This window comes from Tupaia chinensis, unplaced genomic scaffold (assembly GCF_000334495.1).
Source record: "Tupaia chinensis unplaced genomic scaffold, TupChi_1.0 Scaffold000266_1, whole genome shotgun sequence".
In the NCBI taxonomy this organism is placed as follows: Eukaryota; Metazoa; Chordata; class Mammalia; order Scandentia; family Tupaiidae; genus Tupaia; species Tupaia belangeri.
In genome coordinates, this window is record NW_006159746.1 from 899,793 (window position 1) to 923,024 (window position 23,232).

The window sequence follows — 23,232 nt, forward strand, 5'->3', positions numbered from 1 at the left end:
TCTCAGCCTATCAGTGGGCTGTGACCACCACACATATTTCTTAGCTGGTTTCTTATTTATTATCATAATAAAATTAAATAAATACATCATTTTTTAAAAGAAAAGAGTTATTGTGTAGGCCCAACTCCATAACTTGTGGTTAAGGGAGATGGATCTCACCTGGCTGAATTCATGGTTCAAGTCCTGGACCCTACAGTCTGAAGAGACAAACCTGGTGCATGCACGTGCATGCCCAAAATCCCGAAAGGAGGGAGAAATGGAGAAGGGATTGAGGTATGACTATTTCCCATGGAGGTGCTTTCTCCTCTTCCTCTCTCTCTGTCTCTCTCTGGTGAGCACATATGCCCTCTAGCACAAAAATAAACAAATAATATTTTAAATATTTTTTTAAATTAAAAAGAGTTACGTGGAGTAAATGCATTTATTTTTATAAAGTACCAAGCACAGGGTCTGACAGAAAGTAGTGACTACACTACTTGTTCTGGTGATAGTCATCCTATCACTAGGTGCAATAGAAGTGAAGGCAAATAGGGTCAGAGCTGGAAAAGGAGCCTTTCTCTAGATGGTCAACTAAAACTCCAAAGGCATAAATCCAAGTCAAAACCACCCAGAGGATGCCAAGACTCCAGGTAAGGAAATCCTGCTTTGTCAAAATGCTCAAAGGACAGAATTGAATCCAGAATAGTAGTCTGGTCAAGATCAGGGACTGGCTAAAAAGAAGTGAAAGCAAGTCAGGAGTGAAGTAAAAGGGATCCTGGGAAAATCATGAGATGGGAAGTCAGTCAGGACAGATTACAACTCTGACAGCTAAAGACCCAGGCATCCCCCTTCTTCTCCTTGTACCCCAATTTCTCACTTGAAAAATGACAAGATTATATATTTATTTTCAACTCTAAGCACCTTGTGATTCTTTTTTATTAGTCTCATATAGCCGGTGGACTGCCTGACTTAGTCATTCAAAGAACCAAATTAATTTCCCCTGAACCTTGGTATTAAGGCAACTTGGCAAAATTGGAAAGGACAGAAAATGAAAGAAACATACCCTCTAATTTTACCTAGACATTTATGCTCATAATTTCAAGGAAAGATAAATACAAGTACTCTAAAATGTTCTATGTATTTATTCCAGATATTGGAATGCTTTGAGAAAGTCTGAGGCTTTCAAGTCAAAATAAAACCCATTAAAAATAAAAACAAAAAAGTCCCTACTATTCATGTTTATATACTTCTTAAAAACAGAGGCAGGGAATTTTTCCTCTGAGATTTCTGCAACAGCCAAAAAATTATGTAACTTCTTTGACAAATAATAGTTCAATATAATATGACTAAAAAATAAAAAAGAACAAAAACAACCTTGCATAAAAATGTAATCTTGGGAAACACATACTGCTTGCCTTAAAGAGCAATAATGGAACCACCACTTATCATTCTTGTCATTTATACATATAATTGCTTTACCAACAGTTCTGTGAAAGAACATGTGCTAGACTGGCATTCAACTCCTTTTGGTTAAGAAAATTAAAATAACTCTTGAATCTAATGCAAAAGAATAATTATCTTTAAGAGTCACCTCTTGCTTGTAACTCCACCCATGAAGCTGAGAATTGTGCTCTACTGTCAGGCTTTGCAGGGATATGGCTGATATCAAGCGGAAGTACTTCAAGGCAAACAGCAACAATATTTTAAGTCATGAAGAAAATAAACAATTCCCCATATTTGAGACTCCCAATACTACAACTTGCTACCCAAGCTTCCACCAACTGCAATGCCCAAGCCTGATATTAAAATCATGGTAAGGGGCCAGCAGGTGACATAGTAGTTAAGGCTCTGGACTCCCATGTGGCTGACTGCCATTCAAGTCCCAGATCCGGCTGCTTTAAACTCACACCAGGTGTGTGAGCGTGCATGCCCAAGACCCAGGAGAATGGAGGAGAGGGTACTGCAGCATGGCTGCCCCCTCCGGGGGGTGATTTCTTTTTTATCTCTCTTTCTATCTCTCTGGCAAGTGTATGTGTCCTATAGCAAAAATATTTTTTAAAAATAAAAATAAAAATAATTTTTTAAATCTTGTGGTAAGACAATAAATTTGTGTCTCTTTAAATAAAATGATCAATTGCTGGTTTACCATTAAATCTTTTCCTACAAGGTTAATTTTCTCAGGTGCTGTAGCTATATTTTTTTTCCAGATTATCTGAGTCTTGAAAAAAAAAAAAAAGAAAGCCAGAAGTCAGTTATTAATCAAAATAATTATATAATCCTCTTTGGTGAATTGCATTTTTCTAAAACTTACCCAAGTGATTAATACTTAATAACCTCTAATAACCTCTATAGAGACAATTCCAATCCATAAATCAGGGCCTCTGACATCATATACTCCAATGAAACTGTTTCCTAGATCTATAGATTGGACAAAGTTTCATGAGGACTGTGGACACCCATCACCAAATCCATGTTTAATAAATGTAAATTGTGTCTGATTTAGCCATGTTATCCTAACAAATGGCAGTTAAGAAAAAGTTTTTTACAAGTATTGAAATGTCTTTTCTTATGGACCATATAAGTCATCAAGCCTTTTTAATGTGAATAATTTTAATTCCCAGTCATGGCTCTGACACATTGTGAAATTCATTGCAAAGAGACAAACCTCAATAGAAATAATGACTTGGTCTTATGTAGTATCATGAATAATGTTATAATACAGCTATCTTAGGTATATACAATTATTATTAGAAACAAACGTAGTTTGGAAAAAAAACAGTTTTCAGACTTACAAATCCCAAAGAAAACACCACATTTTGATCTAGAACTGTATAATAAAAAAATCAAACAATCATAAGATAATGAAAGATTCTGAGATAGTTTATAAATAAAAAATAAATTTGATTATGTTAATTACTTTAATATCTTTATTGTATAACAATAGGTGACATTTACGGAACATAAAATGTCAGACATTATATTCTCTACCTTAAAATGCATTATCTTAATTGTCACACAATTCTCAGAGCTAAATACTATTTATATCCACTTTACAGAGGTTAATTTCCCATAATCATACACCGACTTGCTATGACTTTTGTTTCTGACCTTTGCTTTTCTGACAAACTGACTTGGCTGACTTTTCTACAAGACTCAAAAAGAGACAGTAGAAAGATAACTAACGTGAAACTGAGAGTTGGAAGCATAATGTGCAGTTGTTCTCAACAATACTTGTATTTTAACAAGATCCTTTATGGTTTTATACAACTAACAGAAATACTCTACTTTTTTGGAGGTACCATTGAGAGACTTTTTAGAACAAGAGCCCCTAAATATTCTCAAATGAATAAAGGTATTACTCAGAACTCTGACTGCAAGTGACAAAATCCAACTTTCAAATCTCACAATTTTTATGACAAGGAAGAACTGGCTAAAGGACTTTCTAATCAGGTGCTTAAAAGCTCTTACTGCTAGTTAAAGCCATATGCCTGACACTGGACAGTCAAATCGTGTCCAGAGAAGATCATCAAGCGGAAGCTGACAGTCTCTATTCATTCTCTGAAAGCTGCTCTTTATGGTATATCTCACTCATGTTAATCTGGTTTAAGGTGGCTGGAAGTGAAGTGTTGTTAAACAGAATTTTTAAAAAATGTATAGGAATTTGATTCTGAATGTATTCAAATAAGAATTTGATTCTGAATGTATTCAAATAAGAAGCTATGATCTGAATGCAAGATAAATCATTTAACTTTAAGATATTTTAAATCACCACTTTGATAATATGGGATGGCATACCATCCCACAGACTTGGACACAATATTCAGCTCTAATGTTCCCTAACCATAGAAATTTAGGTATGCAGCAATCTCTCCGAATGATACGGGTACTCTGAGGCTCTGCCTAAAGAATTTAAACATTTCATAAATCCCTTTTCTCCCTCTTCACAGACCAAAAGAAACAAAACCAATTAGATTTAAATTTACACACAAGCTCCAACTTCTCTGAGAAATTTGAGGAGTTAATGCAGCCCTTAAGTGAAGGGCTTATTTCCTTGCTATAGTTCAGACGCTGCTGAAAACTTGTTTCAAGCTGTGATATATTTGACAAAACCAACATTACTTGGGGCAATACAGAAAAAGGATTGCTTTTTTTCTATTCCACTTCCAATTCAACCCCAAGTTCCTTTCTTCTCTTAATACATTTCATTACTGGCTTCAAAATTCAGACTCCTAGTCACAGGCCCCCCCTTTTTTTTTACTCATGAACATTAAAATCAATCCATTGTTATCCTAAAACCCACTTGGGTATTCTCTAAGGAAGTAAGGGGCAATGGTGTTGCACGGACAGTGAGCAATCACTTACATCTTATATTGTCTATTATTTGGTGTAATATCTTAAGCAGAACAACTCTCTCTCAATGTCTCCTTTTATGATTTCAGTGAAAGAAAGAAAGAAAGAAAGAAAGAAAGGAAGGAAGGATGGATGAAGTAACTTACTTTTTTTTTTTTTTTTTGAGAGGTTTTTGCTATAGGGCGCGTGCGCTCGCCAGACAGACAGAGAGAGACAGAGAGATAGAAAGCAGGAAATCACCCCCCAGGGGGGATGGCCACGCCGCAATCCCTTCTCCTCCATTCTCCTCTCGGGATCTTGGGCACGCACGCACACGCGCCCGGCGTGAGTTTAAGCCACCGGGTCCAGGACTCGAACCGCGGTCGACTACGTGGGAGTCCAGCGACATAGCCATTACGCTAACTGCTGGTCCCGAAGTAACTTACTTTTAAAGAGAAGAAAAAAAGATCGTGGTTAATTCCGTTAGAAATCTTCTCTTTTCAAGAGCAGATTGGATTATTCTGATAATAGTTCAGGATTCTATCCCAAGAGAGCCCCCAATTGACCTCAAAGGAAGCTTCATGCTGCTGAATCCCTTTTATGCTGTCTTCAAAATACTGACCCAAGGATGTATGCTAAAGCACTGCACATAATCCTCCCCGAAAACCACACACAGTTCAGACATTATTGAGCCATTTCTTCACTCTTCAGAAAACAATTGCAAAGCTGCTGCAATACATATTAACTTCTTGAAATGGAAGAAATTGGTCATTACAGTTTATTCTGTATGAACATTGATTTACTATCTGGTTTCTTCGCTCTTTAATAAACTTTTTTTCTGCCAGCTTTCTAGTTCTCCGATCTGAATAAAATCACCTTTCATCAAAAGCTCTCCATTCTGCCCTTGCAGACTCTGTTCTTGGCTTTGCTCCTTAATCTCCTGGAATGGCTATACCAAAAACTGAAGAAGACAAGCACAAAGCAAAGAATAAGGGCAGGGAAAGCACGAAAACATCTCTCAGAGGGCCTGTATTTTAACGTCACCCTCATCTCTTTCTAGACATTTGAGTGTGCGGCTACCTTCCATGTCTGTGAAATGGGTAGAGTATTTGCCTTTGCTCTGCTTTCCTGAGTTTTATAAATGAACTAAGTGGTTAAAACAAAAATATCAACCATCCTTGATGAATTATGTTACCTGAAAACACAGAAGAAACATCACACACACACACAAACACACACACAGTTACTTCAAAAAGTTCATGGAAAAAGGAATAAAGTAGAAGTTAACTTTGGTGCAAAAAAGTTTTGAAATCCATACATAGGCACTTCATGATACACATTTCCATGAACTCTTTGAAGACCTCTAGTATGTACAAACACATCTATGCAGCATAAACAATTTACTCAAAAATCATTTCATTCTCTCATTTTTGTTTTGAGAGATTTTTTTGCTACAGGGCACATGCACTTGCCAGAAAGAGAAAGAGACAGAAAGCAAGCAATCACACATACTCGCACCCCACTCACCCACCCCTGACCCCAGGGATGATGGCCATGCCGTGATCCCTTCTCCTCCATTCTCCTCTTGAGATTTGGGCATGCATGCACTTGTGCCCAGTATGAGCTGCCGGGTCCAGGATTTGAACTGCAGTTTGCCACATGGGAATCCAGTCCTTTACCAATATGCTACCTGCTGGCCCCATTATCTCATATTTTAATATTAGATTTCATGGCTTAAAATCTATCCTTTTTAATGTTAAAAAGAGAGCTAATATTATTTTCAAAAAAGTCACAAGTATACCTAAAAGAGCCACAAGCACAAAATGTATTTCTTACTGTTGGAGTTTATACATAACCATTAGCAAATGCCATTTCCATATATGTATTGAATATAAGAATTAGAAAATTAATATTGAGCATATTTTAACATCTTGAAAGATTACTTTCTTCGTTTAAAAATAATTTTCAGATAAGCTATTTTTGTTGTTGTTGTAATTACAGGGCGTGTGCACTCACCAGAGAGAAACAAAGGAAAAGAGAGAGAGAGAAAGTGAGAAGTCATCCCCCACCACCACAGGGCAGATGGCCATGCTGCAATCCCTTCGCCTCTATTCTTCTCTCAGGATTTTGGGCACAGAAGTACACATGCCCAGTATGATTTTCAAGCCACCAGGCCCAGATCTTGAACCACACAGCCAGCTATGTGGGATCCAGCATCTTAAACTCCATGTCACCTGCTGGCATCAGATATATTGTTTTTACAAAGGAATCAAAACATGCAAAGCCCGCCTTCTCTGTAAAAAAGAATGTGGAGATGATTCTCTTTTTCTAGGAAAGTCATATCAAGATTTGATTTAATTTGGAACCAGTAGTTAGCATAATGGCTATGTTGCTGAACTCCCATGTAGTCGACCACAGTTCGAGTCCCGGACCCTGGTGGTTTAAAACTCATGCCGGGTGCGTGTGCATGTGTGTCCAAAATCCTGAGAGGAGTATGGAGGAGAAAGGATTTTGGCACAGCCATCCCCCCGGTGGGTGATTTCTTGCTTTCTGTCTGTCTCTCTCTGTCTTTCTGGTGAGCACACACGCCCTATAGCAAAAACTTCTTCAAAAAATATTTTTTTTGATTTAATTTTAAAAAGGCAAAAATTGCTTATGAGCTAACGTCAAAAAGCTCCTAATGCAGTATAGTAAATTTTCTAAAAGTTATCACTTCCGATAACAAATGGCTTACACAGGTGCATTTTGTGCTTCACAGTTTCATGTACAGGCTGGTTCTAAGGACAAAATAGTAGTAATCCTTCAGCCATGCAAGAGGATACTTTCAACAAAAATGTTTTTTTTTTTCCCCTAAGTAATTTTTAAGTAATTAAACTGAAAATACCCTAAGTCAATCAGCTTTTCTACTTTTTTTTTTTTTCTTTTTAGAATTTCCAAATATTCCTTACCTTTAGAAAGCACTAGGACCGGCCACAATAATGCCTACTGGTAGAGACTACTAGTTGGCAGGCTGAAGTCACCTGGTAGGTCAAGGTTTGATTCCTGGGGCCTCCCTAAAAGTCAGACTTGGAGGAGTGCAACTGCAGTCTGCCACTCAGGAGGCAGAGGCAGGGATAGTGCAGCATGGTGAGACCTTGTCTAAACCTAATAAATTGGAATGTTCACCTTCACTTTTCCCACTCCTTCCTCCTCCTCCTTGTCCTTACTCCTCTCTTTCTCTTTTATCTTTCTCTGCAAACTTACTAACCTTTCTCTATAACCTAGTCTTTTTCCATCATTTTACCTAGAAAGTATTGTGTGAAAGGCCAAAACCAGACAAAGAGCAGCACAGGAAGAACCACAAGGCTATAAACAGGAGCTCTATGGCAGGATAGAAGTCTCTGCTCTACTGAAACCATACCATGTGCTGCAAAGATGTATAATGACTAAACATAAATTTAAAAATAAAGAAAGAAAAAAGGAAAGAAAGAAAGAAACCCCAGTCAGGCCCTACTGAACACATGGAGAAATAATCATTCCTATTACAAGGCCGAAGAAAACTGACATAGCATTACATCTTGGAATCAGAACTTTAGGGGGAATAAAGGTTAAGTCTATATTCTGGACTCTATATTTTAAAACCTGGCACCTAGAAAGTCTGAGTGTTAATCAAAGTAAAGGAAAATGCTTTGTGTGAAAATGCTTCATAAACTGTGCATACGCATAAAGTGTGTTTCTATGCAAAAATCTGTCAAGACTTTTCAGATGACTCGATATTACTACCTGCTAGATTCAGGCACTTCAGAATACACAGCTTGAGTTTAAAATATGGTGGGTAAAAAGGCAGTAACGGTGGTCATAGATGACATTTCTAGGTTGACAAGAGATTTTAATTAACATTCATTTCCAAATGATCACTGGGGATTCAAGAGTGTTCAGTCAGAAGATTAAAATTGCACCAACCAGAAAACATAGTGAGACAAATAAATAAAACCAAACAAAATGGCAAGTTTCATGCATAAACAAAGGTAGTATATACATAATCATACTTAGCATTATTATTAAAAAGAAAGGATTACAAGACAAAGAACGATATGGGTGACTTTAAAAAAAATACCTTTATATTAAACAACAAAGAAGTCAGACATAAAAAATAACATGCAATATGATTCCATTTATAGGTAGGTCAAGAATAGCCAAATTGTACCTGAATGACTGAAATCACTATAGTTTCAGGAGGGTTTGTGTCTGGTGGGGGGGAGGTGTTGATTGACACAAAGGAGTCATGAAGGAGCTGTCTAGTGTGAACAAAGTGTTCTATCTCTTTATTGTGAATTGTTTGCACAGGTGTATATACACTTGTGTCAGACTCAACACTTAAGAGCTGTACCTTCCTCTACATGTATTTTACCTCAATATGTTTGTTTAAAAGATGAGTTTTTTCTCTTCTTCGTGGTTTTTCTCCTTCACCTTTCCCACTCCTTTCTCCCCCTGCTTGTCTTTATTCCTCCTCCTCTCTTTTTTCTCTCTTCACAAAATTTTCTCTCTTCACATACTAGCCTTTGTATGTAAACTAGGTTCTTTCCATCATCTTTCCTAGTCTCTGAGGAAGTGAAGTTCTTTCTCTTTGACTTCCATGAATACTGACCTAGGCTTTCAGCTGGACTAAACCTACAGAGTCTTCTGAAATTCACAGAAGAAACCCTCTTGAACCAAGTTCTTTCTTCCCTGAGCTTATGAGCCTAAGAGCTTCCTCCCACCTTCATTGAGGGAACATGGCATTAAAGGAACTGATGCAGCAGGAGGCATCAGAGAGGGAAGGAAAAAGAGAGCAGAAATTTTCTCTCACTCTACTATAAGCTATCTGTGTCATACTGAAATATTTTCTGCATTATCCATCTAATCAGAGCAGACTTGAAACTTTCAGGTGGTATGGTTGTAAACTGATTCATCTAATCAAACTGAGTAATTATCTTAAAGTTTCTTTTATAATATGGATTTTTGACAACTTAAAACAGAAGAACTTTACCTTGAAAAGTTCCTAAATTACCAAGAAAACCACTTTCAGAACTTCTAGTGCTTAGGAAGTCCACTAAATTAACAACCACTAATATAAATCATGATGCAGAAGAATCTAACAGCCTGAGAGGTCAACTCTAGTCACAGTATTACCCATCAGTTCTATGGAGTCAGGAAATATCTACACTGAAGTTTCTGGTTCTTAGGTCAAGATGAAATTCAGATATGAAGTAAGTTGCCTCAGTGATTTCTGAAGAAAATGTCATGGGAAGACATAGAAGCCATTCTTGGGCAAGCTCCATGGACTGGTGATTAAAGGAGCTGGATTCCACATGGCTGACCATGCTGTAGAATCCCAGACCTGAGGACTGAGAAATCTGCTGGTGCATGTGTACCCCAAATCCCAACAGGATGGAGAAACGGAGCAAAAGGGATTACAGCATGAACATGCCCCCTTGAGAGGTGCTTTCTCCTTCTCACTCTCATATTCTTTCTCTCTCTTTCTGGTAAGCACATGCACTCCCTGACAAATAATTTCTTAAAGAAATGCCATTATTTACTTTTGTTATCTGTCTTTTGTTTGTTTGCTTGTTATTTTTGTTTTATTTGTTTTAGATTTTTTTCATAGGGTACATGCACTTAATGGAGAGAGACAAGGAGGGAAAGTGAGAAATCATCCCCTAGCATGGATGAGCATGCTGCAATCCTTTCTTCTCCATTCTCCTCTCTGAATTTTGAGCATGCATGTATACACACCTGGCTTGTTTCTCAAGCTGCCAGGTCCAGGACTTGTATAGTGTCGGCCATGTGAGATTCAGTGCCTTAACCACCATGCCACCTGCCAGCCCCCCTATCTTTCTACCTCCCCAACTCCCTATCTACCCTCTAGACATCAAACTGTGAAACTTGAGAGTAGTTTTCCCTGAGGAGAGAAATCACAGGAAGCCTTCTCTGTCTTACTCATTTCTACATTTATTTTTTTACAATTAGTATGTTATTTGTGGTAATTACAAAAAATATTACAGCTGTAATAAAAATACTTCTGTGATGACTCAGAAGTAAGTAGGTAACTGGAACAGTTCATACCCACTTCATTGCTAATACTTTCTAAAAAGAAAATGTAAACCTGGACAGTATGTTCAAGGATGCTAGTAAAACCATTTGGAACAAAGAAAACCTGACATTGACAGCACTCCCTGTTCTTCTTATTTGATCTTCAAGACAGCACGCTGCGTGAGTGCTATGAGATTTGAGGCTTGTTGGGGAGGAAATTGATCTGTCTACAGCATTTTCTTAACATCTCAACTTTCCCTCCCAGTTGTGTAACACAATAGGCAACACAGGGTGACTACAGCTCAGCCTGATCACTGTTCCTACAAAAGTTGACTTGCCAGTGAGTCAATTCTCCAAGTCTTCATTTTTAAATATAATATACAAATGAGAAATTTCGGTTTTGGAAAGGGCTCAGTTGAGATGGTGCCTCCCTGAAACTCAAGTGAAGTGTGGTGCTTGAGCTTTGAACTTTCCATTGAATTTAGAAAAAGACTCCAAAGTATTGATGAGTTAGTTTAGTGTCACACTCTACCAAAGTATCTGCGTAATATTAGACACCAAACGCAATGAGCAAAAGCAGAAAGCAATCATAAATAATTCAGGTCACATCATGTATGTCAGACTAAAACAAGGAAGGTGTTTTATCTTGAACAGGAAAGATTGTTTAGCATGTGTGGGACCAAAGATAAACAAAAGCATTTTAGGACATACACATTTCTGTTCTCAGATATCAGAGAGAACTTCTAACTGAAATTGACAGAGCACATGCATCAGTGTCCCTTTAGTACCACTTCCTGTTCTAAAAAGTAACACTGACTCGTCAGCATTAGTCAGACAACTCTCCATGGACTGCCCACATGTCAGTGTGTGTGACACACGTAACCGGCCAGCCACAACCCCAGATCTGTGTAACTAAAGAGCAAAACAAAAAAATCTGGACAGCACAGGACAGTACCAAATTGTGTAATGCAGACCGGAGCTTTTGGGAAAGTACAACTTCAGGCGCTGTAGTCTCTAAGAGCACAAAGAGCATTGATTTTTTTTTTTTTTACTTGATCCTATCTTCTTTGCTTAACATATCAGACACACCACAGTCAGAATCATCATCCCTAACACAGTTCCCATCCCATCACTCTAGCTCAAACACTTAAGTTACTCTTCAATGACACATTCAAAAATCTCTACCCTGATATAGCATCAGCCTCCAAGCCAACTTCCCAGAATCCTCCTGCCATTCTCCTCTCTCAGGCACCTTCAGAGCCTAAGTCAAATGTGCTCCAACCTGTTGTAAAACTACAAGGAAAGTAAAGATGAGGAAGGACACATGGGAAGGCATTCAGACTGAACTGGTCCAACAGAGTAAGCTTGTGGTCCATGGTCAGCAGGCCGACACCCACACGGCAACCCAGAGAGGGCACCGTGAGCTCCTAAGTCTACCCTGAGCTCTCCTCTGTCTTTCCTTTCACTAGTTCTTCCTTTTCTCTCAGTACTGAATTCTCATTTATCCACATTTTTTACTTTCCAGGCTTATCTAAAATCTACTTCCTCTAAGAAGCCTCTCAAATCCCTTCAAATCATACATAATCTGGTGAGGTTTTTTTCAAGTTTCGTAACTAGAGAACTTATATAATTTGTTCATTTTAAAATAGTAATTTATGTACCTAAATTATGTTCTTTACTAAGTAGAAAGAAATTTCCTTGAGGTTAGAGATTGTCTTACTCATCTCTGGATATGTTGTGTTAACCTCAGCAGGCACTCAATACATTTTTTTTTAGAGGTTTTTGCAATAAGTCACAAGCACTCACCAGAAAGACAGAGAGAGACAGAGAGATAGAAAGTGAGAAATCACCCCCCAGGAGGGATGGTCACGCCGCAATCCCTTCTCCTCCATTCTCCTCTCGGGATCTTGGGCACACACACACACACACACGCACACGCGCCTGGCATGAGTTTAAGCCACCGGGTCCAGGACTCAAACCACAGTCAGCTACATGGGAGTTCAGCGACAAAGCCATTACACTAACTGCTGGTCCCTCAATACATTTTTGATAAACTGAATTGAGTTGCCAGGAGAGAGCATGTTTTAAGTACCACTCAATGTGTTTACAATCTAGGTAATGGGAAGAGTCATGTGCACAGAACATGATTTTATTAAATTAGTCACAATTAAAAAATGCTGAGATGGTGTATAGGGAGTTGCCAAGTGAGTGGTACCAGCAGTAAGTAATATAAGTTTCAAAGGAATGTGAGACCACTGAGAATAAGGCTGAACAAGAAGCCTTTGGATGGGAGATAGGATCTGAGTTAGGTATGAAAGGCTGTAGATATTGAACCAACAGGATGTAAGGAAGGCATTTTAGGAAGTAAGGTTCTGATGTATGACCTTGACATTCACCTGTGCCCTCCAAGTGAAGGTTTTCTCATCTGCATGATGGAACTACCTAATAAGATAAACTTATGAAGTCCAAACTCAGCAATGTGAGTGCTCTTTGTTTAGTCTAGAATAGAGTAAATGCCCTGTAAAATATAGCTGTTGTTGTTTAATAAGAAAGATGCCTATTTGAGAATGTATAAAAGCATCAAGTCACATTTTTTTTTGTTTGTTTTCTCAGAATGGGGACTAGAACTTAAAGCTGATGACCAACAGCTGACAATAGCAGACTCTGAAAATTCTTGGAAGATCAGACATCCTTTTCGAGCTTTTAGAAATAATGAAGCCACCTCACCTACCCTATAACCATCACCCACCCCATCGCAACTCTCCCATCCAGTCTACACAGCAGAAGAAAGTGCAATGGCAGTGAGGGAGGATCAGAAGAAATGTCAAAAACATACGTCATCTGCCAGGGCATTCCATGTTTTTTTTTTTTCTCTCCTCCCCAAGGGGAAGCAGGGACACTTGGTACTTGCCCAGTGCTAAATGAGGTGGCCTCCAATATAATTAATCAGCACCTAGGAGTAACTGATGTCTCATCCCCTGAGTGGAAGTATCTTTATGTAGATTTCTACATGATTTGCCTTCTGAACTAAGAAAGGGACAAAGAAATTGTAGGGCAAGAGAAGAGGCGGTGTGCTGTGGTGCAGCTCACAAGCCCACAATTCGACAAGGGAAAGTCACCGCTTGAGTTTCCTGAGGGCAAGAAGAACATCATGTAGGAGGAGTCAAATTGAGACATTTTGCAGGCAGCAAGGAAAGGATCTTCCAGAAGCAAAAAGTTGTGGTGCTACTACTTGTTAAGGGAATGAGACCAAGCAGAGGTAGGTCTTTATCACAGTCCTACCTTGCACAGGGCAACTCAGAAACTCACATTCTCCCTCTGCAGAGCCAACTCTTAGAGACTTGAAACATGGTGTGAACTGCTCTTACAGAAATAGGGACAACTTCAGAGACAAGACTGCACTGGCTACTAAAGGAAAACAGACTGAGCCCTGTCTCTCTTCTTTAACATGCCAAAGTATTTAGAACCAGGGAGAACAGGAAGAGAAGAACAGCAAGAAATACCCTACCACCCCAAAGATCTCCTATGACATATATGAAGCCTGGGGAAGTGAATGAGAGATAGAGGCAGCAGGAAGCATGGTCATGGTAGTTTTAAGGCTCTGGACTCTCACATGGCCAACCATGGTTCAAATCTCGGACCTGTTGGCTTGAAAATCACACTGGGCATGTGTAGATGCATGTCCAAAATCCTAGGAGAATGGAAGAGAAGGGATTGAGGTGTGGCCATCCCCACTGTGGGGTAATTTTTGACTTTTTCTCTTACTTTCACTCTCTGTCTCTCTCTGGTGAGTGCACATGCCCTGTGGCAAAAAAAAAAAAAAAAAAAAAAAGTTCTTAAAAACGTGAGCACTGAGTTTAAAATTGCAGTGGGTGTTTTTAAAAACTAGAGCAACCAAAAGGTAACAGCAGCAAAAAGCCATGGAACTTGATGAAGTTGTGATTGTTTAGTCTTAGTTTGCTGGGACCAACAGTTGGTGTAATGGCTATGTTGCTGGACTCCCATGTAGTCAACCATGGATCGAGTCCCAGACCTGGTGGCTTACACTCACGCTGTTGTGTGTGCGTGCGTGCCCAAGGTCCCGAGAGGAGAATGGAGGAGAAGGGATTGCAGCATGGCCATACCCCCAGGCAGTGATTTCTCACTTTCTGTCTCCGTCTCTCTCTGTCTTTCTGGCAAGTGCACGCACCCTATACCAAATAAGCTCTCCAAAAAAGAAAAAACAAATCTTAGTTTTCTGATGAAAGTGATGGAGAAAAGAACATGATTTCAATTATGTGCCCACAATAAGGTCAGTTTTAAGAATGATCAGCCTAGAGATCCAGATAGCAAGAGATAATATGAGCAGGGAAATGTACCCAGAAAGTAATGGAGAGCATTAAAAGCTTGGTTTTGGGTCAGTCCACAACTCTGTGAGGACTAACTGACCTGCTCTGTGTAGGGTAGATTAGATGATGCAGCGCCTAGGGACACAGAGACTGGAGAGGAAGTTGTCACAATGATTTCAATGACCTACAGTCACTAGAGCCTATATCAGAGTGATTACTGTTGAGAAGAAATACAAGGGACAGAAAGCAGAGGTTTTTTATGTGCAGAATTTAAAGATCTCGACAGTCACCTAAATCTAGGGAATAAGAATAAAGGATAACTTTAAATTGATTTGAAGTTTTTTAAACCAAGATGATGTTTCTATTGACACAGTTAAAATTCAGGAGTGTGTCCATCTTTGCAGAAAAGGGGAGGAGGCACAGAAAGAGGCAGTTAGTTCCCTGTCAGATTTAGAGGGCAGGTGGCACAGTAGCAAAGGCACTGAACACTAACATGGCCAACTATGGTTCAAGTCTTGGACCCGGTGACTTTGAATTCACTTCAGGCGTGTGTGTGTGTGTGTGTGTGGTGTGTGCGTGCGCGCCACAAATTCCAAAAGGAGACTGGAGGAGAAGAGATTGCAATGTGGCCATCCCCTGGGGGTTGGGAGGTGGTGATTTCTCACGTTCTGTCTTTCTGTGTCTCTCTGTCTCTCTAGCCAGCACATGTGGTCTATAGCCAATAAAGATCTCAAAAAATAAGCTGTTAGCCACTAGTAATATTTGATATATGTTAATATTACGTGAAGACAGAAATTACCTGCTTGAAGGAGAGGGAGAAAAGCAGAAAAAATGCGCATCTAGTAACATTTTAAAACATTAAAGCTTTAAACATAAGACTTAAAATTTCATTGAAGGAGAAGGATTTAGACAAAATTGTATTATATAGGAATAAGAAGGAACCCAAAAGATGTATCTTCATGAAAAAGGGATACTGTGAGAATTAAAGTATTTGGAACAAAGATACAAGCAGTCCTAAATATTTTTAATTAACTGCTTTCAAGAAGTTATCTATATAAAATAAAGCATATATATATATATATATATATATATCCTATATATTATATATATATGTATCTATGCATAGGTTTATGTATTTAGATATACAGATATAATCTCCTTACATTCAGAGAAAACTAGCTAAGCTCACAAGGAACTTTCTGTGGATTTCCTTGTTTAAAAATGTACAAGGGCCAGCACAAGGCATAGTGGTTAAGATGTTGAACTCCCAGTCGATTGTGGTTTGAGTCCCAGTTTCAAACTCATGCTGGGCACATGTGCGTATGTGCCTCAAATCCCAGGAGGAAAACAGAGGAGAGGGGATCATGGCGTGGACTTTTCCCCTGGAGGGAGTGTGTTTCTTGCTTTCCATCTCTCTGTCTCTCCAGCAACCACATGTACACTATGAAAAAAATTTAAAATCTCTAAAAAACAAATTGACATTGTATCATGAAAGGAAAGGATTATTTTTTCTACTAATGATAGGTCTTCAAAAGAAAACAAAGCTGTGAGTGTTTAGGCTAGTGTATGAACACTTGCAATTGAGCAGCTCAAAAGACATCTGAGTCATTTGGCATTGAAACAAATGGCACTGGCCACTTCCTGATTGCAAAGGTTTGTCGCCCTCACGTGGTCATCTAGGTAACTGCAGGCCATGCAGGGCCCTAAAGCTAATGTTTATACCTTCGAGTTCCAGACCTTGATCCAGGATCTAGCTCTCTCTCTTCCAAAATGATTTTTTTGTCCTCATGATTATTCTTGTTTTTAAGTTTGACTCTTAGTGATATTTCTACAGAAAATCTCAAATAGCTTATTACCACTCATGAGTAATGGAATCTGTGGGTTAGAAATAAATGTCCTTTTGTCCCTCTAGATCTTTTGAGTCCTTTTTATTGCTTCAGATTGGCCAAAAGCAAAATTTACAATTTTCAGATTGGCCAAAAGCAAAATTTACAATTCCAATTGACCATGGTTTAAACAAAAAGAAATATGTAACTTTTTGTTGACAGGACACTGCTTTCCCAAGTAGGAATTCTTTGTACCAGAAGCAGAGACAGGGACCCTGCTGGGGCAGGCTGCACAGGCTACAAGGTACCTCCTCCAGCACAGATTTAGCACAAGCCCAGCATTAGTCTCCAGATACAGGAAAGATTGCCAAGGGCTGATCCTTAGAGGGACTATTCCAACTACTTTCTTTGCCTAAATTAATTATTTTGTTCCCCTGGTTACATTTTGTGTGGATCCATCTAAGGATGAATTACTATTACTCCTCCAATTGCCATGCTGTAGGGGTGAATTACAATGTCCTCTACTCCTCCTACCTGCCTACAACTTCTGTCAGGTAGTCAGTGGAAACTTCTAGGGGTTAGAGAACAGCACCTTGGCCGTTTTCCATCCAGAAGCAGCATAATCTTCTTTATTTTTGGAGAAGTTTTTGCTATAGCGCACGTGTGCTCGCCAGAAAGATAGAGAGAGACAGAAAGTGAGAAATCACCCCCCCGGGGGGGATGGCCACGCTGCAATCCCTTCTCCTCCTTTCTCCTCTCAGGATCTTTGGCATGCACGCGCATGTGCCCAGCGTGAGTTTAAGCCTCTAGGTCAGGGACTCAAACCGCAATCGACTACATGGGAGTCCAGCGACATAGCCAATACGCCAACTGCTGGTCCCCAGAAGCAGCATTATCTAATAAAGCTTTACAATACAGCTTTGAAGAAGGAAAGAAAGAATACACTTTAGCTACATAAGGAAAGTGTTGTTATTTTACAGAATCAATAGAATCCAAATTATGTTAATAGATATCAAAGAAATCAATCCTTAGTGTCCAGGTGTGTTTCTTAGATATTTTGGAAAAAATACCAACAACTTTCCACTTAACCGAAGTTCTCCCTTGACCTCCCTCAATCCTCTGTCAATTATCCAGAACTTTTCCTCCTGTAGTCTTTTCCAGAAGAGAGCTTATTGACTTTCATTAGATGCCTGAGGTTTCAAAATTAGTAAAGAGCTGGTTGGAAGGCAGCTCACAGGAACGCTGGGGAGCTACGAGGAAGAGTGCAGGATGTGGAGGTCTCCTGAGGCACAAGAAGGGGTTACGCAATGGCAGCAATCACATCAAAAGTGAAGGTTGTTAAAGTTTTAGGTACTAAGTAAAGACTGTAGTTCATTGCAGTTTAAGTTTTTACTCCCTTTCTTACTACAGATGAGCATGTTTTCTCATATTTGTTATTTTTTTATTTGGATTTTTTCTTCAGCAAGTGCCCATTTGTATACTTGGACGTCCAGTCCAATATTAAAGTTATAGTAATATGGTCTTTTTCCTAAATGTACTGGGAATCCCTTTAGCATTTCTCCATGAAGTATAATTTCTCCATTAATTGCTGATAAAAATCCCCATATGAGGGACCAACAGTTGGCGTAATGGTTTATATCACTGGACTCCCATGTAGTTGGCTATGGTTTGAGTCCCAGCGGCTTAAACTCATGCCAGGTGTGCATGTTTGTGTGTGCCCAAGAACCAGAGAGAATGGAGGAGAAGGGACTGCAGTGTGGCCATCCCCCCCCCCCGGGGGGGGCGATTTCTCACTTTCTGTCTCTCTGTCTCTGTCTTTCTGGCGAGCACACGCACCCTATAGCAAAAACCTCTCAAAAAAAGAAAAAAGAAAAAAGAAATCCCCCTATGAATTAATCATTTTATTTTTGATTCCTAAGTTATCAGGGATGTTCCTTAGAAGTGAATACTGAACTTCACCAAATGGCCTTCTTAGCATCTGTCCTCCACTTTCCCTCAAGTACTGATGGAATAATTTACCTCAATAGATTTCTGAATGCTGAGCCTCTTCTCATTTCATTTTTGAAAAATAGCATTGTGTTGTTTTAATGTTCTGCTAGTTTATGTTAGATGACTTTAACATTTTTGTTACTATGTTTATGTTTGAGCTAAGACTAAATTTTTTTGGGGGGAATGTTATTTTTCATTACTTTTGGAACTACTGACAAGTTACTTTAATAGAAAGATTATTCATTTGTATGAATTAAAAGCATTGCTATTAACTCATTAATCTATACTTTGCCATAGCTTAAATTTCTCAAATGTCTTGTAGCTTGAAGACTGGATTGAAGACTGCATGGACATTTGGATCTGGTGTCCATGTCAGGGGCAAGATGAAGGAGAAAATTTCTTCATTGTGTTTCTTTATAGTTTCTAAATATTCTTAAAGCCAAATTGCTAGGTTGGGTTGTTTTTTTTTTTCAGAATAGTTATTTTATATTTTCAAATTTATTGTCATAAATGTATACTTCATATTCATTTAAAATGGTTAAAACTGCATTATCTGAAGAGGTATAAATATCTCTTCATTCTAATGCTGCACATTTGTGTAGTCTTTTAAAAGAAATGGAACAGAAAACAATATTTTGCTTTCCTCTTTATTAATTTCTGCTCTTAACATTGTAAATCCTTTACTCTTATTTCCATAGTATTGCAATTTATTTGCCTTTGGAACAGAATGCATAGCTCATGTATCTTTAATATCTTTTTAAAAAAAACAAATACAAAGTTTTAGTGTTTTGTCTTCAGTGCAATATATTTGCAGTATGTATTTATTAATTTATTATAAATGTGATATAATCACATAAGAAATCATTTGAGTACTGAAGAAAAACTGTTGAAGGTTTTCTTTACTATCCCTGTCTACCACATAGATTTTACTTCCATTTTTAAACTTGAGGCTTTAGAAGAGTTTCTTTTTTTATTTTATTTTATAAATTTAATCACTATACATCACTTAGCTTGTAAATTAAATTTATCCAACTTGAATACACTTCACACCAGTCCAGTTGAGAATACAAAACACATTATCACCAAAGGTAATAATCAATTTCTGTGTCCCATAAGTATCTTACCTCTCTATTTTTCTCCTTAATTTCAATCCTTATACTCTCCCCCTTCTTCCACCCTCTTCCCATATTGTCTCTAGTATTCATAACCACTTTCAATCCTTCTATGTCCTCTAATCTTTCAGTTTCCACCATAGAGTGTGGACAGTCAATATATGTTAAGTGGAGATATCTCTCTTTCATATTCTGGCTTGCTTTACTCAGCAGTAAATCTTCCATATTCATCAACTTTCTATAAAATGCCAGGGTATTGTTTTTTGTTTTTGTTTTGTTTTGTGGCTGAGTAGTCCATAGAATATATGTGCTACACTATTTCAATCTGTTCATCTGTTGGCAGGCATTTATGTTGGTTCCATGTTATAGCAATTGTGACTACTGCTGCAATAATCACAGATGTGCAAGCAGTTTTCTGATTGAGCCTTCTCCTATCCTTTGGGATACCCAGGATACACAGGAGTAGATTTGTTGGATCATATGGTAGTTCTATTTGTAGATCTTTGAGGAACCTCCATATTGTTTTCCACAGTGGTTGGACCAATTTACAGTTCCACTGACTGTGTAAGAGAGTTCCCATTTTACCACATCCCTGCCAGCACTTAACATTTTTAGTTGTTTTAAACTTCATCATTCTGACTGGGTTTACACAGTATCTCATTGTGGTTTTGATCTACATCTCCCTTATGATGAGAGATGTTGAGAATTTTTCCATATGCTTTTTGGCTGTTCATATGTCTTCCTTACGGAGTTGTTTGTTCAGCTCGTTTTCTCATCTTTCAATTGGATTAATCTTTTTTTTTTTTTTTCTTTTTCAGGTAAGCCATGAGTTTCCTTTGTATTCTGGCTATCAATCTCTTATCTGAGTCATAGTTTACAAAACTGTTATCCCATTCTGAAGGGTGTCAATTCACACTAATTACTATGTATTTTGCTGTGCAGATGATGCTGTATATCATCTTAATCTGATGTAATCCCACTTGTCTATTTTGGGATAATTATCTGTGCTTTGGGGGTCTTATTTAAGAAATCTTTGCCTGCCCCAATGTCTCCTAGAGTTTCCCCAATGTTTTTCACCAGCAGATTTATAGTTTGCAGTCTTAGGTTTATATTTTTTTATCCACTTTGAGCTGATTTTTGTTAATGGTGACAGATAGGGATTCAGATTCATCTTTCTGCAGGTGGATACCCAGTTTTTCCAGCACCATTTGCTAAAGAGGTTTTCTTCTTCCTACTGGATTGACTGGTACCCTTTGCCAAAAAATCAGTTGGCCTATGTTTTGGGGTTTATTTCTGAGTTCTCTCTTCTGTTCTATTGGTCCACATGTATGGTTTTGTGTCACTACCAGGCTGTTTTGAATATCACGGTTTTGTATTATATTTGGGGGTCAGGGAGTGAGATGCTGCCTGCTCTGCTCTTCTTATTTAGGATTGCTTTGGCAATACAGGATCTTTTATGATTCCAGACAAATTCTATGATTGTCTTTTCTAGATCTATGAATGTCTCTGGTAATTTGATAGGGATTGCATTACATATGTAGATTTATTTAGGTAGAATTGTCATTTTGCTTATATTAATTCTTCCAATCCCGGAACATGAGATGTCCTACCACTTTTTTGTGTCATTTTTAATATATTTTTTAAGATTTTCATAGTTTTCCTTATAGAGGCCTTTGACTTCTTTGGTTAGATTTTCCTAGTCATCTTATACGTTTCATGGCTATGGTAAATGGGATTTCTTTCTTCATTTCTACCTCTGTCTGCTTGCTGTTTGTATATAGAAATGCTGTAGATTTTTGTAAGTTGGTTTTATATACTTTCACTTTACTAGATTCATTTATTAGTTTGAGAAGTTTTTTCATGGCTACCTTTGGGTCTTCTATGTATACCATCATGTCGTCTACAAATAAAGTTATTTTCAACTCTTCTTTCCTTATTTAAATGTCTTTCATTTTATTCTCTTTTCTGATTGCATGGGTTAGGACTTACAGTACTGTATTGAAAAGGAGTGGAGAAAGTAGGCAGTCTTGTTTTGTACCAATCCCCGTTCAGTATAATGTTAGCTAGAGGGTTTCACACATGCTCTTATTATGCTGAGAAATTATCCTTCTATGTCGATTTTGCTGACAGTCTTCATCATGAAGGGATGTTTTTATTTTTGTCAAATGCTTTTTCTGTATCAATTGAAATGATCATATGGTTTTTATCTTTCTGTTAATATGGTGTATTACGCTAATGGTTTTGCATATGTTGAACCACCTTGTATCTCTGGAATAAAACCTGCCTGGTCAAAATGAATAATATCTTTATATGTGTTGAATATGATTTGCCAGTATCTTGCTGAGAATCTTTGCATCTATATTCATCAGAGATACTGCTCTACAGTTTTCCTTTCTTGTTGTGTCCCTATCTGTTTGGGAAATCAGTGTGATGAAGGCTTCAAAAAATAAATTTGGGAGGGCTCCTTCCTTTTGGATCTTTAGAAATAATTTGAGTAGAACAGGGGTTAACTCTTCTTTAAAAGTTTTGTAGAATTCAGAACTGAAGCCATCAGGATCTGGGCTTTTCTTTGTTGAGATTGACTCAGTTATGAGCTATTCAAGCTTTCTATGTTTTCCTAAGTCAATCTTGGTAGATTATACATGTCCAGGAATTTGTCCATCTCATCCAAGTTTCCTTGTTTGTTGGCGTATCATTCGTAATATCCTCTAATGATGTTTTGTATTTATCTTATGTCTGTTGTAATATTACCTGTTGCATTGCAAATTTGATTCATCTCGTTTCTTTCTCTATTCTTAGTTAGTCTAACTAGTGGTATGTCAATCTTGTTTATCTTTTCAAAAAGCCACTTTTTGCCTCCATTTATTTTCTGCATAGTTTATTTTCTATTTCATTTATTTTTGCTCAAACCTTTATTATCTTTCTACTGCCATTTTTTTTTTGGGGGGGGTTACGTTGTTGTTTTTCCAATTCCATGAGGCATTATGTTAGGTTGTCCATTTGCCACCTTTCCATCTTTTTCTTACATGAATTAATTGCTGTGACCTTTCCTCTTATATCTGCTTTTGTGGTGTCCCATAGATTATAGAAACTCGTGTGCACTCATTATCATTTTTTTCATGAATCTTTTGATTTCAGCCTTAATCTCTTCAGTAGTTATGAAGTCATTCAGGAGTAGGTTGTTTAGTTTCCATGTATTTGTGTATGTTAGAGGGTTGTTTTTTTTTTCTTGGAGAGGTTTTTTCTATAGAGCGCGTGCGCTTGCCAGACAGACAGAGAGAGACATAGAGACAGAAAGTGAGAAATCACCCCCCAGGGGGGATGGCCATGCCACAATCCCCTCTCCTCCATCCTCCTCCTGGAATCTTGGGCACGCACGCACACACGCCCGGCGTGAGTTTTAAGCCACCGGGTCCGGGACACGAACTGCAGTCGACTACATGGGAGTCCAGCGACACAGCCATTATGCTAACTGCTGGTTTCCTAGAGGGTTTTTTTCTGAAATTGATATCAAGTTTAATTCCACCATGGTTGGAGAAGATGCTGGATTTAGTTCTATGCCTTTGAATCTGTAAAGGATTGATTTGTACCTATCATGTGCTCAGTCTTCCAAAGGTA